General features: G+C 41.7%; 1 non-coding gene across 1 annotated transcript; it reads left to right on the top strand.

Annotated features, from left to right (window-relative positions):
• The first annotated feature begins 16,718 nt into the window (after positions 1-16,718).
• On the top strand, positions 16,719-16,824 carry LOC129349207 (U6 spliceosomal RNA). The gene has a single exon (XR_008602110.1). It is a non-coding gene; the product is annotated as a U6 spliceosomal RNA (small nuclear RNA).
• The last annotated feature ends 646 nt before the right edge of the window (positions 16,825-17,470 follow it).

The following is a 17,470-nucleotide window of genomic DNA, read 5'->3' as shown; positions in this document are numbered from 1 at the left end:
ATAGTGTGTATTAGTGTGTGTATTAGTGTGTGTGATAGTGTGTGTATTAGTGTGTGTGATAGTGCACATTACAGGAAGTAGCCAGCCATTCTCCATCAGGACTGAACTTGATGGAGGAAACAGTCTGGGTGTGTCCGTCCAGCGTGAACTCTACCGAGTAGTTTGGTTTATTCCAGGAAGTCAGTGACTACACACACATAAACACACATAAATATGAACCCATAAACACACAAATATAAACACATAAACATAAACACACAAACACACATACATATAAACACATAAACACAAATATAAACACATACATATAAACACATAAACACACAAATATAAACATAAATATAAACACATGAATATAAACACATAAACACACAAATATAAACATAAATATAAACACAAACACACAAATATAAACACATATAAACACAGATAAATATAAACACAAACATATGTTCAGCAGGATGTGATGAAAACAAACCAATCAGACGAGAACGTTCTCCTCATATAGAGAAAGTTCTCCTCATCTAGAGAATGTTCTCCTCATCTAGAGAACGTTCTCTATATGTTCTCTAGATGAGGAGAGCGTTCTCTATATGTGGAGAACGTTCTCTATATGAGGAAAACGTTCTCTATATGAGGACTTTCTCTAGATGAGGAGAACGTTCTCCATATGTTCTCTAGATGAGGAGAACGTTCTCTATATGAGGAGAACGTTCTCTAAATGAGGAGAATGTTCTCTAGCTGTGGAGAACTTTCTCTAGATGAGGAGAACGTTCTCTAAATGAGGAGAATGTTCTCTAGCTGTGGAGAACTTTCTCTAGATGAGGAGAACGTTCTCTAGATGTAGAGAACCAAAAAATAAAAAATCTCTAATTATGCTTCAAAACAAGTAGCTGGTGTCCAAATAATACTGCAGTAAAAACAACACAATACTGCAGTACTAATCAGACAGTACTGCAGTAAGTAGAACCTACTGGAACGTGCATGTGTTGTGCACAGTATGTACATAGAACCTGTTCTACATAGAACCTGCTGAACATAGAACCTGTTCTACACAGAATGTTCTGGTTCTTTTGGAGTACATTGAAGGACAACAACCACACAGACCAGCAGAACCATTAATCTGTGCTGCCGTGAAGAGCTCTGAGCACCGGTCCACTAGAACCGGTCCAGTAGAACCGGTCCACCAGAACAGGTCCAGTAGAACCGTTGGACCCACCTTGCCACTGGGCCCTGATGAGACTGTTTGCTGCTTTTCTGTCTCTGGTTTCGTCTTCTCTGTCGCCATGTTGTTGCCATTAGCTCCTGTTAGCTTAGTTAGCTCCTGTTAGCTTAGTTAGGTCCTGTTAGCTGCTGTTAGCTTAGTTAGCTCCTGTTAGCTTAGTTAGCTATTGTTAGCTTAGTTAGCTCCTGTTAGCTTAGTTAGCTATTGTTAGCTTAGGTCAATTCAATTCAATTCAATTTTATTTATATAGCGCCAATTACAGTCAAATTGTCTCGAGACGCTTTACAGAACCCATATGCCTGAACCCCAGAGCAGCCCTAAGGAGACAGTGGCAGGAAAACACCCTTTTAACAGGGAAAAAAACCTAGAGCAGAACCCGGCTCTAATGTGGGGAGACCCATCTGCTGCTGGCCGGACGGGTTGAGAGGGACAGAAGAGGTAAAGAGGTAGAGGGATGGAGGTAGAGGGGAAGAGGTAGTTAGCTCCTGTTAGCTTAGTTAGCTCCTGTTAGCTTAGTTAGCTCCTGTTAGCTTCTGTTTTTTGAGTCTCTGCTACTGAAGCGGCGCCAATGCTAGCTACTGATGCTAACAGCGAGCTAACTGCAGCCTCCGGATCAGAACCGGTACCGTGATAACGACCTGTTTGAGGTCTGGACCGGCTCTGAACGGGCTCGGTGCTAGTGCCGACCGGGTCCGGTACCGGTGCAGGTAGAACCCGCCTGTTAGCTTCAGCTAGCTGTTAGCTTCAGCTAGCTGCTACTGGAGAGCGAGTAGCTGCTGCTGTGCAGACGTGATGACAGATTTCCAGTTATACGGCGAGTGGAGAAGGTTCAAAAAAGGGAAGAGCAGAGTCGGTCTTTGGTCTGGACTGTTTTTACTGAAGAACCGCAGGTGGCAAGAGAAAACCTTCAGTGGAACACACAAAATACACGCAAGAATACATGCAAAAATACACACAAAAGACACAAAATACACACAAAATTACATGCCAAATCCACATAAATACACAGGAAATACACGCAAGAATACATGCAAAAATACACACAAAAAGACACACAAAAGACACACAAAATTACATGCCAAATACACATAAATACACAGAAAATACATGCAAGAATACATGCAAAAGCACACACAAAAACACCCATAAATACACAGAAAATACACGCACGAATACACACAAAATACACAGAAAATATAGGCAAGAATACACACAAAAATACACACAAAAATAGACAGAAATACACAGAAAATACACGCAAGAATACACGCAAATATACACACAAAAATACACATAAATAGACAGAAAATACACACATGAATGCATGCAAAAATACACACAAAAATACAGATAAATACACAGAAAATACACACAAAAATACACAGAAAATATAGGCAAGAATACACGCAAAAATACACACAAAAATAGACAGAAATACACAGAAAATACACGCAAGAATACACGCAAATATACACACAAAAATACACATAAATACACAGAAAATACACACATGAATGCATGCAAAAATACACACAAAAATACAGATAAATACACAGAAAATACACACAAAAATACACCGAAAATACACGCAAGAATACATGCAAAAATACACACAAAAATACACATAAATACATAGAAAATACACGCAAGAATACACATAGAAATACACATAAAAGACACACAAAACTGTCAAAAATGACACAGAGCAACAGAATTAGCCACAAAACGGTTAAAAATACAACCAACACTTAAACTGGGTCACTCCTCAGTAAAACATCAATATAAATATCATATTACATGTATGTTGTAAATGGACACCTCTGGTTATTTCCACATCACTCATTACACAGCTACTCTCAGATGAATGTCGCTTTGGATAAAATGATAAATGAAACTGTAGATTTACATTTCTCTGCCTACTAGTTGGAGCTTTAGTAAATTCATCTATACATAATTATATTTTTCTGCTCAGCTCTTATTTCTGTGTGTTGAATTTCCCTCAGCATCAGTAAAGTTCCTTCCTACCTTCATATGTAGAAAATATTTATTCTCACATGAAACAGCAGCTTCTCTTCTAGGAACCTTCTGTAGATTTGACTGAAACGTTTAAAGAACGTTTCTGCTACAGTAAAAACATCAGGATCAGATTCTCACACAGAAACATCTCATTTACAAATAGAAAAGTGGAGAACAGTTCAATCTACAACACAGGAATTACTTAAGTCTACAGAACAAACAGGAAACAGAACACTAAAAACCAATAATCCCATGAACACGACGATAAAATGATAAAATAATAACAGCAGTGTGACTGGCTCCTGGTCCTGCAGGTGTGTCAGGTGAGTCCCTGCAGAGGAAACCAGCAGCTGATGATGACAGCAGGGACTGACCCCACCCACCACCACCCGTCATTACACAGCGACCAATCACAGCAGGCCACTGACACTCCAGGAAGCTCCATCTGCTGACAGTGACGAGACGTTGCACAACCCCGAGACAAGACCAGGTCCAGAGACCCTGCAGGGACAGAGACAGACAGCTGACTGTCCTCCAGCAGCAGCAGGGGCTTCTGGGTAACGTAGTGACAGATAGACAAGCAGGGACGGACCACTGGATGGGTTCAGTTCAGGGAAATATGATGAGAAAGACACAGAAGTTACTATTAAACAACCTAAAGGTAAATAAAACTGCCAAACTTTACACAAAGCAGACAAAAACAGATGCAAAACAGTCAAAAATAGAAAGAGTTGAACACCAAAGAGCCCAAATAGATGCTTATTAACAGAAATATGCCAAAAATAGACAGAAAAAGAGACAAAATTAGACACAAAACAACACAAATGTGAAATAAAACTGCCTAAAAAATAGAGGTTTAACCACCAGAATTGGACCAAAATAGTAAAATAGACACAAAAACAGTAAAAAGGTGAACACAAAATGGCCAAAATATAAACTGAACGAGCTATAACAGATCTAAAACGTGCAAAACTAGTGGAACAAATGAAGGAGTGAATGAAAGCAGGTGCAGCTGGATACTGACGGCTGCTGGTGGTGATACACAGCCGCTCTTTGAATCCTCCCTCTGATCGACTACAGTTGATGATCTCTGGTCGGCTGCAGCCCAGCTCCACGTAGCCCCGCCCCCGGTCCCGCCCACTCAGGTTACAGCCAAAACACTGCAGACACACACCTGCACACAACAAGGCCTTTAATCCAGCCGCTGAGAGGCGATTTAACCAGACATGAAGAAAAAAACACAAAATTACAAGACAAACAATCCAACAGTGACTTAAAGCTGCTGATAAAAGGCGACACAAACCCCCAAATTAGAAATAAACACACAAAAACCTGCCAGAAACACACACACACACACATAGACACACAAACACACACACATACACACACATATAGACACACACACACAAACACACACACACACACACACACACACACACACACACACACACACACACACACACACACACACACACAGTGTTCATCAGTATGTCGCTGTGATCCAGAAGACTGGAATGTTGAGACTAAAGTCAGAGTTTTCAGTCATGAAGACGTCTGTCCTGGTTTTACCTGTTAGATCACCATGGTAACTGATGCTGAGTAGCTACATCTCCATGGTAACTGATGCTGAGTAGCTACATCTCCATGGTAACTGATGCTGAGTAGCTACATCTCCATGGTAACTGATGCTGAGTAGCTACATCTCCATGGTCACTGATGCTGAGTAGCTACATCTCCATGGTAACTGATGCTGTGGAGCTAGATCTCCATGGTAACTGATGCTGTGGAGCTAGATCTCCATGGTAACTGATGCTGAGTAGCTACATCTCCATGGTAACTCATACTAGAGCTAGATCTCCATGGCAACTGATGCTAGAGCTAGATCTCCATGGTAACTGATGCTAAAGCTAGATCTCCATGGTAACTGATGCTAGAGCTAGATCTCCATGGTAACTGATGCTAAAGCTAGATCTCCATGGTAACTGATGCTAAAGCTAGATCTCCATGGTAACTGATGCTAGAGCTAGATCTCCATGGTAACTGATGCTAGCGCTAGATCTCCATGGTAACTGATGGTAAAGCTAGATCTCCATGGTAACTGATGCTGAGTAGCTAACCTGGTCCAGGTTCTGTCCAGATTTAACCAGATGTTTCCTGATGATCGGAACATTCCTAAAACCACTGAATGAAGCTGTTACAGCGTCACACACTGGATGCATCCTGTTACCATGAAAACCTGCATGTAGACGGTGATGCAAAAAATATTTAAGAATATTCAATCAGTGACTTCGGTTTATCTTTGATTTGTTCATAAATTAAAGTGATTTCCTCGTCAGGTACAGGTAGAAACACCTGGAGAACAGCTACAGGTAGAAACACCTCCTGACATCTGACTGGAGTTCAGGTTTAGTTTAACCGTCTAACATAAAGAAAGTCTGGATCTGCTGAACCTGCTTCCTGGTTCAGACCTCAGGTGAGTCCAGGTGAGTGGGTCACCTGTCTGCAGATGTCAGTGAGGTGCTGCTGCTCTGAAGGATCCTTGGTTGTGTTCCTGTTTCTCACCTGTTACACAACGTTACAAATGACACGTCTGGAGTCTTACCTGGAGGGCAGGTGAGGGACAGAGCAGACAGGAAGCAGAGCAACAGCTGAGCGGTTGTCATGGCGGCAGCTTCCTCCGTCCTGCAGACTCCATTCAGGCTTCCTCTGGACCATGTGACTCAGAGACGCAGCCGAGAACCAATCAGCTCTCAGAGACGGTAAAGGTCAAAGAAGCTGATTTTAGAAGCTTCATGTTAATGAGGAACAACAACACACACAACACAACACAACACAACACAACACAACACACACACACACACACACACACACACACACACACACACACACACACACACACACAACAACAACACAAAAATAAAGACAGCAGACACACAGTGGTAGGGTACTGCGAAACAACAACAGCCCCAGAAGAAGAGGTGGACCGTAGATCAGCTGATGAATCCAGATCTCCTCCATGGTCCAGGAGAACATCTTCATCCTCCCACTCTGAGATCCTTAAACACCTTCACCTGAGGCAGCACCTCCACCCAGAGGGAACCGTCCACTGGGTTCCAGCAGAGAACGTGGAGCTGCTGACTCTCCTCCCAGCAGCTGAAGGTCTGATGAAGGCTCCAGAACCAGGTCACCTCCAGACCGGACCCTCTCCTTCAGATCCACCAACACCATGAACCAGACTGGAGATGAGGATCAGATCTGGACAATAAGGACCCCTTAGTCCCACAGTCCTACACAGAACCTGGGTGGACCTGGTCTCCAGCTGAAGGTAAGAACCAGGCCTGATGGATGAAACGTCCTCAAATGTCTTCAGAGCAAAAGAAAAGTTTCCGTGTGGAGGTTCTGACCAGAGCCTCATGGAGAACCAGGAGGTATCCTTCCACCATCTATCTCCAGGAGCTCCTGCCAGCAGACACTTTCTTCTGACTGATCCTGACAACCTCGCAGGCTGTTCATTAGGCGCAGTACACGCTTCCACCACTAGGAGGATTCACATCCGTTTCAAAACAGACGTTCAGAATCTCTAGAAAGGAGATGAGATGCTGAAGGTTCTGGACACCATCGGCTGAAACGTCTCCTCAGCGTCCTGCAGTCTTCAGGTTCCTGAGGAGCTTCAGACCAGGTGGGGGTTCGTATCTCTAGAAAGGAGGAAGGTGAGTCCGACCGATGGAGGAACCTCAGATCGAGGAGGAGCCATGGTTCCGTCCTGGTGGTAGATCAGTGGGTCGGTTCTCGTTCCATGTTGGAGATCTAGATGTTTCTGTTGATTGTTTGTCTTGTGCCAGTGTTTTTCTCAGAGGAACTGGGTTCCTTCCACTGAAGACAATAAGAGGACATAGAAGATGTGATGCTCATATTATTTTGTGTTTTACTTCTATTAGTGTTTCAGCTGTTTGCTGGTGAGAAGAAGAGAATAAATTCTGGTCGAACAGCAGCTGGAGCCAGAAGAAGAACTTCATCTACACCTGGAGAAGCTTCCTGCCCACCTCAGCCTTCTACAGGTTCATGATCAGACACTTTTATCCAAAGACGTCCATCTGAGAGCAGATCCACCACATGAAGGTCTGGTCAGGAGGAACCAGGTAGAGGAGATAGACCAGGTTCAGTGTGAAAACAGGACCGTGGTGTCTACAGGAAGTCAAAGGATTCTTTCTTCCAGTCCATCAGGTGTGAAGGTGTTCAGTGAAGAGCTGCTTTTAGTCTTTTCTTCTGCAGATGGTTCCTCCAGCAGAACCACCTGAACAGAAACCACTTCCTCCAGGAGGAATGAAGCTGATCTGATCTGACCTTCAGGCTCCTCAGCAGCTGAAGGAGTTCCTCAACGTTCTCCTGAATGGATAAACTCTGAGGAACATCCAGAAGCTGCTGCTGACCTTACCTGCTCACAGGTGGAAACAGCGCCACGCCCCTTCAGAATAAAAGCACCTGTACGTTAGCTGTTACAAACTTCAAAGGAAATGAGACACGGAGCTTTTAATTTGAAACAGAGTTAGTGGTGGGTGCCCCTCCCCCGATGTTTACCTGGACACACCTGACAGATCAAAGAGTCTGATTGGATCCAGAAACACAGGATGTGACTCTAATGTTGGTTCAGGGGTCAGAGTCCTGAAAGAGAGAAAACAAACCAAGATTCAGCTGTTATTATTCATTTATTATTGGATAATTATTGATTTATTATTGGAGAATTATTGATTTATTATTGGAGAATTATTGATTTATTATTGGAGACTTACTGATTTATTATTGGAGAATTATTGATTTATTATTGGAGAATTATTGATTTATTATTGGATAATTATTGATTTATTATTGGAAAATTATTGATTTATTATTGGATAATTATTGGATGATTGTTGGGTAATTATTGGAGAGTTTGATTTATTATTGGGTGATTATTGATTTATTATTGAACTAATATTGGATGATTATTGATTTTTTATCGGATCATTATTGTATGATTATTGATTTATTATCAGATCATTTTTGTATGATTATTGATTTATTATTGGGTAATTATTGAAAGATTATTGGAGAGTTTATTGATTTATTATTGGATCATTATTGTATGATTATTGATTTATTATTGGATCAATATTGGATAATTATTGATTTACTATTGGATAATTATTGGATGTTTGTTGGGTAATTATTGGAGAGTTTATTATTATTCGATGATTATTGATTTATTATTGGGTAATTATTGGATGATTATTGGGTAATTATTGGAGAGTTTATTGATTATCCCAGACAGTGAGAAGTGTCTCCAGTTTAAGATCAGCTCCATTTCTTCATTGATTAACTACTGAAGGAGACCTGCTGATCGATCAATCAATAATGACCAGGTGACCTGTTGGAATCAAACACAGATTATAAATAAAATAAGATCAACTTATTGATCCCACAGTGGGGAAAGTTCAGGGCGCTACCAGAAAATATTACAAACCACAAAAATATCTCCACCATCAGGAGTGAACCAGTTGAACCAGTTCAGTGCTGGTTCCCAGTAAAGGCAGCTTTAAACACCAGTTCGGCTCCTTTAACGTCAAAGTGACCTGGAGACGTTTTCCATCCAGTAACCAACGTATTAAATCCTAAAACACGCAGTAGTTCTAAACATGTTCTAAACATGTAGTTGTTGTGTAAATGTTCTAAACATGTTCTAAACATGTAGTTGTTGTGTAAACGTTCTAAACATGTTCTAAACATGTTCTAAACATGTAGTTGTTGTGTAAATGTTCTAAACATGTTCTCAACATGTAGTTGTTGTGTAAATGTTCTAAACATGTTCTAAACATGTAGTTCTTGTGTAAACGTTCTAAACATGTTCTAAACATGTTCTAAACATGTAATTGTTGTGTAAACATTCTAAACATGTTCTAAACATGTAGTTGTGTAAATGTTCTAAACATGTTCTCAACATGTAGTTGTGTAAATGTTCTAAACATGTTCTAAACATGTAATTGTTGTGTAAATGTTCTAAATTTGTTCTAAACATGTAATTGTTGTGTAAACATTCTAAACATGTTCTAAACGTAATTGTTGTGTAAATGTTCTATACATATTCTAAACATGTAATTGTGTAAATGTTATAAACATGTTCTAAACATGTTTTAAACATGTTCTAAACATGTTTACAAAGGAATAGCTTGTTTGAAGAGTTTCAGTCAGGCTTCAGAGTGCATCATAGCACAGAAACAGCTCTGGTGAAAGTTACTAATGACCTTCTCATAGCATCAGATAATGGACTGGTCTCTATACTTATTTTATTGGACCTTAGTGCAGCATTCGATACAATCGACCACAAACTTTTATTACAGCGACTAGAACATTCTATTGGCATTAAAGGGACAGCACTGGACTGGTTTAAATCCTACTTATCAGACAGGTTCCAGTTAGTGCATGTCAACAATGACTCTTCTGAGCATACTAGGGTTAATCATGGAGTTCCTCAGAGTTCTGTCTTAGGACCAATACTGTTCACATTATACATGCTTCCCTTAGGCAATATTATTAGGAAGCACTGCATTAATTTCCATTGTTATGCTGAGGACACTCAATTGTATTTATCTATGAAGCCAAATGAAACTAATCAGCTAGCTAGACTGCAAGATTGTCTTAAGGACATAAAGACCTGGATGACCTATAATTTCTTACTACTAAATTCAGACAAGACTGAAGTCATTGTATTTGGCCCCAAACATCTTAGAGAATTGCTTTCAAAGCATATAATTACTCTGGATGGCATTACATTGGCCTCCAGTACTACTGTGAGGAACCTCGGTGTTATCTTTGACCAGGACATGTCCTTTAACTCGCACATAAAACAAATCTGTAGGACTTCCTTTTTCCACCTGAGAAATATTGTGAAAATCAGGAACATCCTGTCTCAGAGTGATGCAGAAAAACTAGTCCATGCATTTGTTACTTCTAGGCTTGACTACTGTAATTCCTTATTATCAGGTTGTCCCAATAGCGCTCTGAAACATCTACAGCTGATCCAAAACCCTGCAGCCAGAGTACTGACAGGAGTTAGCAAAAGAGATCATATTTCTCCTATATTGGTTTCTCTTCATTGGCTTCCTGTTAAATCTAGAATAGAATTCAAAATCCTTCTTCTGACATATAAAGCTCTTAACAACCAATCTCCATCATATCTTAAAGACCTGATAGTACCATGTTATCCTAGCAGAACTTTTCGCTCTCAGACTGCAGGCTTACTTGTTGTTCCTAGAATCTCTAAAAGTAGAATGTGAGGCAGAGCCTTCAGTTATCAGCTCCTCTCCTGTGGAACCAGCTCCCAGTTTGGGTTCTGGAGGTGGACACCCTCTCTATTTTTAAGACCAGGCTTAAAACCTTCCTTTTTGACAAAGCTTATAGTTAGGACTGACTGGGGGACCCTGAGGGGGTGAGCTGGTGTCTTCATTTGCACAACTGCCTTCCCCTCTTGACGTCCCTTTAGTTTGCCCCTAGTTCTGCTGCTACAGGCCTAGGCTGCTGGGGAACCTCTCTGGATGCACTGAGCCCTTCTCTAACTACCTATGTATTTACTATATATACCATTATTGCATTACATTCACTCTGTTTCTTTCTGTGTCCTTTCTCCGAGTGTCCCTGGTCCCAGAGCTGGATGCTGGATGCTTCAGATGTGTGGCTGTGTTTTATGGTCCTTGTGTCCCACCCCCCGACCTCTCTATCTCTACCTCTACACCTCCATCTCTATCCCTCTACCTCTTCCCCTCTACCTCTATCCCTCTATCTCTACCTCCATCCCTCTATCTCTACCTCTCGACCTCTTCTGTCCCTCTCAACCCGTCCGGCCAGCAGCAGATGGGTTCCCCCGCATTAGAGCCGGGTTCTGCTCGAGGTTTTTTTCCCTGTTAAAAGGGTGTTTTCCTGCCACTGTCTCCTTAGGGCTGCTCTGGGGTTCAGGCATATGGGTTCTGTAAAGCGTCTCGAGACAATTTGACTGTAATTGGCGCTATATAAATAAAATTGAATTGAAAAAATACACACATGCGCACAACTACACACATTTACACACAACTACACACATCATAAGAACATAAGGATATAAAGGTCAGTTAAAAGCCTGATTAAAAAGGTGCGTCTTTAACCTTCTTTTAAAAACATCGACAGTCTCTGCAGTCCTGAGGTTCTCCTTCAGGTTGTTCCACAGGCAACCATAGTGGCTGAAACCGCCTCACCGTGGGTTTTAGTTTTGGCTTCTGATAAGAGGAGGACCTCAGGATCCACGAGGGTCTACATGGTAAAAGAAGATCAGATAGATTAGAGGGCACAAGGCTGTTAAGACATTTAAAACCTGGTAAAAGAACCTTAAAATGGATCCTGAAGCGGACGGGGAGCCGATGCAGCGACTTTAGAACTGGTGGAACGTGTTCCTGCCCTCTGGTCCTCAACAGCACGGCGAGGCAGAGTGTTGTGGGAACGGAATAGAATTGAATTTAAATTTCCTTTTATTGGTTTTACTTTCTCATTCATGTCTCTGTAATTGTGGGAACATTTTTTTTAATCAACATAATATTTTAAATAATTATTATTCATGGAACGTTTCCCACAACATGTTAGCAGAACCTGGTGATGACGTTTGTGTCTGGTTTTTGTCAGAAGGAAACAGACAAAAGTCGGACCTCCTACTCTGAGCTGAACCTGGTGGAGGTTCTGATCTTAATTCCAGCTTTTATTCATATTTACAGAAAATAAAGATTAACGGAGGATAATAAATGAAACACTGAAGCAGCTTCAGAAGGAACTCTGACGTGGTTGTTTTCGTTTCTTCTTCAGTCCAACAGCGACACCTGGTGGCAGCTCAGAGGAACTGCAGCTGGAGGAGACCAGGTCAGAGAGAACCAGTAGAACTAGCAGAACCATCAGGACCAGTAGAACCAGCAGAACCATCAGGGCCATCCAGCAGAACCAGGAGATCCAGCATAATCAGCAGGACCAGCGGGACAAGTAAAACCAGTAGAACCAGCAGAACCAGGTTCTCCATGTAGAACCTTCATTAAAGTCTGAGCTCCAGAACTCCAGAAACATTAAAGGGAGTTAAATAAGAACAGATTTACTGAGAATGTTGAGATGAATCCAGTCGGTCAGTTTGGGATCATTTAGGATGATTTAAGGGGGAACCTTTAGGATGATTTAAGGTGGAATCATTAGGATGATTTAAGGTGGAATCTTTAGGACGATTTAAGGTGGAACTCTTGAGATGATTTAAGGTGGATCCTATAGGATGATTTAAGGTGGAACCTTTGGGATGATTTAAGGTGGACCTTTAGGATGATTTAAGGTGGAACCTTTGGGACAATTTAAGGTGGAACTTTTGAGATGATTTACGGTGGAATCATAAGGACGATTGAAGGTAGAACTTTTGAGATGATTTAAGGTGGATCCTTGAGGATGATTTAAGGTGGAACATTTGGGACAACTTAAAGCGGAACCTTTAGGATGATTTAAGGTGGAACCTTGAGGATGATTTAAGGTGGAACCTTGTGGATGATTTAAGGTGGAATCTTTAGGACGATTTAAGGTGGACCTTTCAAGATGATTTAAGGTGGATCCTTTAGGATGATTTAAGGTGGAACATTTAGGATGATTTAAGGTGGAACCTTAGGGATGATTTAAAATGAAAGTTAAATTTAGTTTATTTATATAGCACATTTCAACAAGGTGATTCAAAGTGCTTCACAAGGACATTAAAACAGCAGATGAAAACGATTATAAAAAGAAAGAAAACACATTTATAAAATCATTAAAAAGGTCATTAAAATTTAAGGATGCAGAAGAGTAAGAATCAAAAACAGAAGTTGGGAAGCAAGGACGTTTTAAAAGTTACACTGCAGAGTTTTTCATAAAATAAGATTTAAAATAACTGTCAGAAGAACTTAGTCAAAAGCAGATTAGAACAGGTAAGTCTCAAGGTGGAACCTTTAGGATGATTTAAGGTGGAACCTTTAGGATGATTTAAGGTGGATCTTTGAGGATGATATGAGGTGGAACCTTTGGGACGACTTACGGCAGAACCTTTAGGATGATTTAAGGTGAATCCTTGAGGATGATTTAAGGTGGAACCTTGAGGATGATTTAAGGTGGAACCTTGAGGATGATTTAAGGTGGAACCTTGAGGATGATTTAAGGGGGAATCTTGGGGATGTTTTCAGGTGGAACATTTAGGTCGATTTAAGGTGGAACCTTGAGGATGATTTAAGGTGGAACCTTGAGGATGATTTAAGGTGGAACCTTGAGGATGATTTAAGGTGGAATCTTTGGGACAATTTAAGGTGGACCTTTCGAGATGATTTAAGGTGGACTCTTGAGGATGATTGAAGGTGGAACCTTTAGGACGATTTAAGGTGGAACCTTTGGGACGATTTAAGGTGGAACCTTTAGGATAATTTAAGATGGAAGCTTGAGGATGATTTAAGGTTGATCTTTGAGGATTATTTAAGGTGGAACCTTGAGGATGATTTAAGGTGGATCCTTGAGGATGATTTAAGGTGGAACCTTGAGGATGACTTAAGGTGGATCCTTGATGATGAAATAAGGTGGAACCTTGAGGATAATTTAAGGTGGAACCTTGAGGATGACTTAAGGTGGATCCTTGATGAAATAAGGTGGAACCTTGAGGATAATTTAAGGTGGACCCTTTAGGATGACTTAAGGTGGATCCTTGAGGATGATTTAAGATGGAACCTTAGGAATGACTTAAAATTAAAGTTAAAGTTAGTTAATCTATATAGCACATTTCAACAACAAGGTGATTCAAAGTGCTTCACAAGGACATTAAAACAGCAGATGAAAACGATTATAGAAAGAAAGAAAACATTTATAAAATCATTAAAAAGGTCATTAAAATTTAAGGATGCGAAAGAGTAAGAATCAAAAACAGAAGTTGGGAAGCAAGGACATTTTAAAAGTTACACTGCAGAGTTTGTCATAAAATAAGATTTAAAATAACTGTCAGAAGAAATTAGTCAAAACCAGCTGAGAACAGGTAAGTCTTAAGGTGGAACCTTTAGGATGATTTAAGGTGGAACCTTGAGGATGATTTAAGGGGGAATCTTGAGGACGTTTTCAGGTGGAACATTTAGGTCAATTTAAGGTGGAACCTTGAGGATGATTTAAGGTGGAACCTTGAGGATGATTTAAGGTGGAACCTTGAGGATGATTTAAGGTGGAATCTTTGGGACAATTTAAGGTGGACCTTTCGAGACGATTTAAGGTGGATCCTTTAGAATGATTTAAGGTGTACTCTTGAGGATGATTTAAGGTGGAACCTTTGGGACGATTTAAGGTGAAACCTTGAGGATGATTTAAGGTGGAATCTTTGGGACAATTTAAGGTGGACTTTTCGAGATGATTTAAGGTGGATCCTTTGGGATGATTTAAGGTGGACTCTTGAGGATGATTTAAGGTGGAACCTTTAACATGATTTAAGGTGGATCTTTGAGGATGATATGAGGTGGAACCTTTGGGACAACTTACGGCAGAACCTTTAGGACGATTTAAGGTGAATCCTTGAGGATGATTTAAGGTGGAACCTTGAGAATGATTTAAGGGGGAATCTTGGGGACGTTTTCAGGTGGAACATTTAGGTCGATTTAAGGTGGAACCTTGAGGATGATTTAAGGTGGAACCTTGAGGATGATTTAAGGTGGAACCTTGAGGATGATTTAAGGTGGAATCTTTGGGACAATTTAAGGTGGACCTTTCGAGATGATTTAAGGTGGATCCTTTAGGATGATTTAAGGTGGACTCTTTAGGATGATTTATGGTGGAACCTTTGGCACGATTTAAGGTGGAACCTTGAGGATGATTTAAGGTGGAATCTTTGGGACGATTTAAGGTGGACCTTTCGAGATGATTTAAGGTGGAACCTTTAGGATGATTTAAGGTGGACTCTTGAGGATGATTTAAGGTGGAACCTTTAGGACGATTTAAGGTGGAACCTTTGGGACGATTTAAGGTGGAACCTTGAGGATGATTTAAGGTGGAATCTTTGGGACAATTTAAGGTGGACCTTTCGAGATGATTTAAGGTGGATCCTTTAGGATGATTTAAGGTGGAACCTTTGGGACGATTTAAGGTGGAACCTTTAGGATAATTTAAGATGGAACCTTTGGGACAACTGAAGGTGGATCCTTGAGGATGATTTAAAGTGGAACCTTTGGGATGATTTAAGATGGAACCTTTGGGACAATTGAAGGTGGATCCTTGAGGATGATTTAAAGTGGAACCTTTGGGACGATTTAAGGTGGAACCTTTGGGACGATTTAAGGTTATTATTATATAGATATAAAGTTATTACAAATATAGTTATTATTATATAGTTATATATAAATAGTCATTATTACATAGCTATTATATAGATATAGTTATTATTACAGTCTGAGTCGTCGGTATTTTCCCATAAAGTGACGACAGTTCAGGTTCCAGCTTCAGAACCAGAACCAGAGTTCTGCTGCAAACAGTTAGAAACCAGAACTGGATCCAGACCCCTTGATTCAGCTGCTGTCTGTTCCTGATTAGTAATCAGATTAACCTCTATTCACCCTTCAGTCTTTACATACCACCCCTCCCTACCCTCTGATCTGTCCTCTGCTCGTCTCTATGTCCCTTTGAAGCTCACCATGGGTCAACAGTGACGTAAATCCAGTGGAACACGGGTTGTCCTGACCCACGCAAAAAGGGATAAAATAGGAACTCTGCAAATTTCCTCTAGTGGGACAAATAAAGGAAGTTCTGTTCTACTCTGTCCACATGTTCTACCGTTAGCCCACCGTATGCTGGTACACCAACAAACCCCCGACTACAGCAGACTGACAGTCCACATCTACACCCTGCTGGTCCTGGTCCTGCTGGTCCTGGATCTGTGGATCCGTCCTGTGGGACTCAGAGCGTCTTAGCCTCATCTCTTTGTTTGTCTTCCGTCTCAGCAGGATGACGTCAGTCAGACCGGAACAGACCATTTCTTTGCAGCCCTGCGTGGCCCTCGTTGAGGACCTAAAGGCTGGGTGGGGGGTTGGTGGTCTGTGGGTGGGTGGAGGAGGGTCTGGGGCCAGAGGTCTAAAGAGGAATGTGACCGGAGCACTTCTCAGCCCTCCAATCCTGCAGCACTGACGTCACCCCCCTGAATTAAACTTCCCGCAATGCATCAGGGCGGCAGGCACACTGGGACGGGACCGAGGTGACCAGACTGGATCCCTGCTGGGTCCCGGGGGTCCAGGGAGGCGTATTTAGAGCCGTGGAGCCGAGGGGGTGGCCCCCAGAGCCGCTGCTGCTGCTGGTGCTGGTGGTGGGACCCAGAAGGAGCGGTCCTGGGCCCCTCCTGCATCCGGGGCCCCATAAGCTGCTGCTCTGAGCTCAGCGCTCTAGAAGACGGACTCCAGGTTCTGGGGCTGTCGTGTTACTCCGGTAGCACATATACTAAAATTGGAACGATACAGAGAAGATTAGCATGGCCCCTGCGCAAGGATGACACGCAAATTCGTGAAGCGTTCCTCATTTTGCATCCAAACATCATGTTTTGGTCCCTTTATTTCCTTCTTTAATCCTTCATTCAGTCATTTTCATGTTTTTTCTGGTTTCAGGTCAAACAGCGACACCGCGGCCACACGAGGAACTGCAGCGGAGCGGCGCCTGCGCACTACGGCTCGCTGCTTCACTGAGTATGTTTTAGAAAGTGTAGTTTTTACACTTTCTGTCTCCAAAAGTCGTGTTTAGAGACAGAAAGTGTAAAAACTCCTGATGTGAGACAGAAACGTGTCGACGGAGGATCTGCGGGGAGGAGCAGGAGTCTCTCTGCGGCCCGCTGGACGACTTTATCCGGACAGACGAGCCCGAACAGCTGGTGTTCCACATTAACTGGTGTCCAGATTATCCGGTGACATCCAGGGAGCGACGCAGCTCCAACGACACAGATCATAGGTGACTGTACCGATGCTTGTTCTAAACACACAGACGTTAGTAAAGTGTTCCGAAACGTTCCTGTTGTCAGCTTTAACGTCGGTTCCACAGGTCGCTCTACGTTCTACGTGTTTAGAATAGAAGAACCTGTAATTCTGTAATGTTGATGAACTTGTTTTCTTCCACTCCTACCTAAAATCTGTTTAAAAGTAGAACAACTCAGATCCAGCTGTTTAACTACAGTAATCT

Source organism: Amphiprion ocellaris, chromosome 6 (assembly GCF_022539595.1).
Source record: "Amphiprion ocellaris isolate individual 3 ecotype Okinawa chromosome 6, ASM2253959v1, whole genome shotgun sequence".
Lineage (NCBI taxonomy): Eukaryota > Metazoa > Chordata > Actinopteri > Pomacentridae > Amphiprion > Amphiprion ocellaris.
Note: the sequence above shows the minus strand (reverse complement) of the source record. Positions and strands in the feature narration are given on the sequence as shown.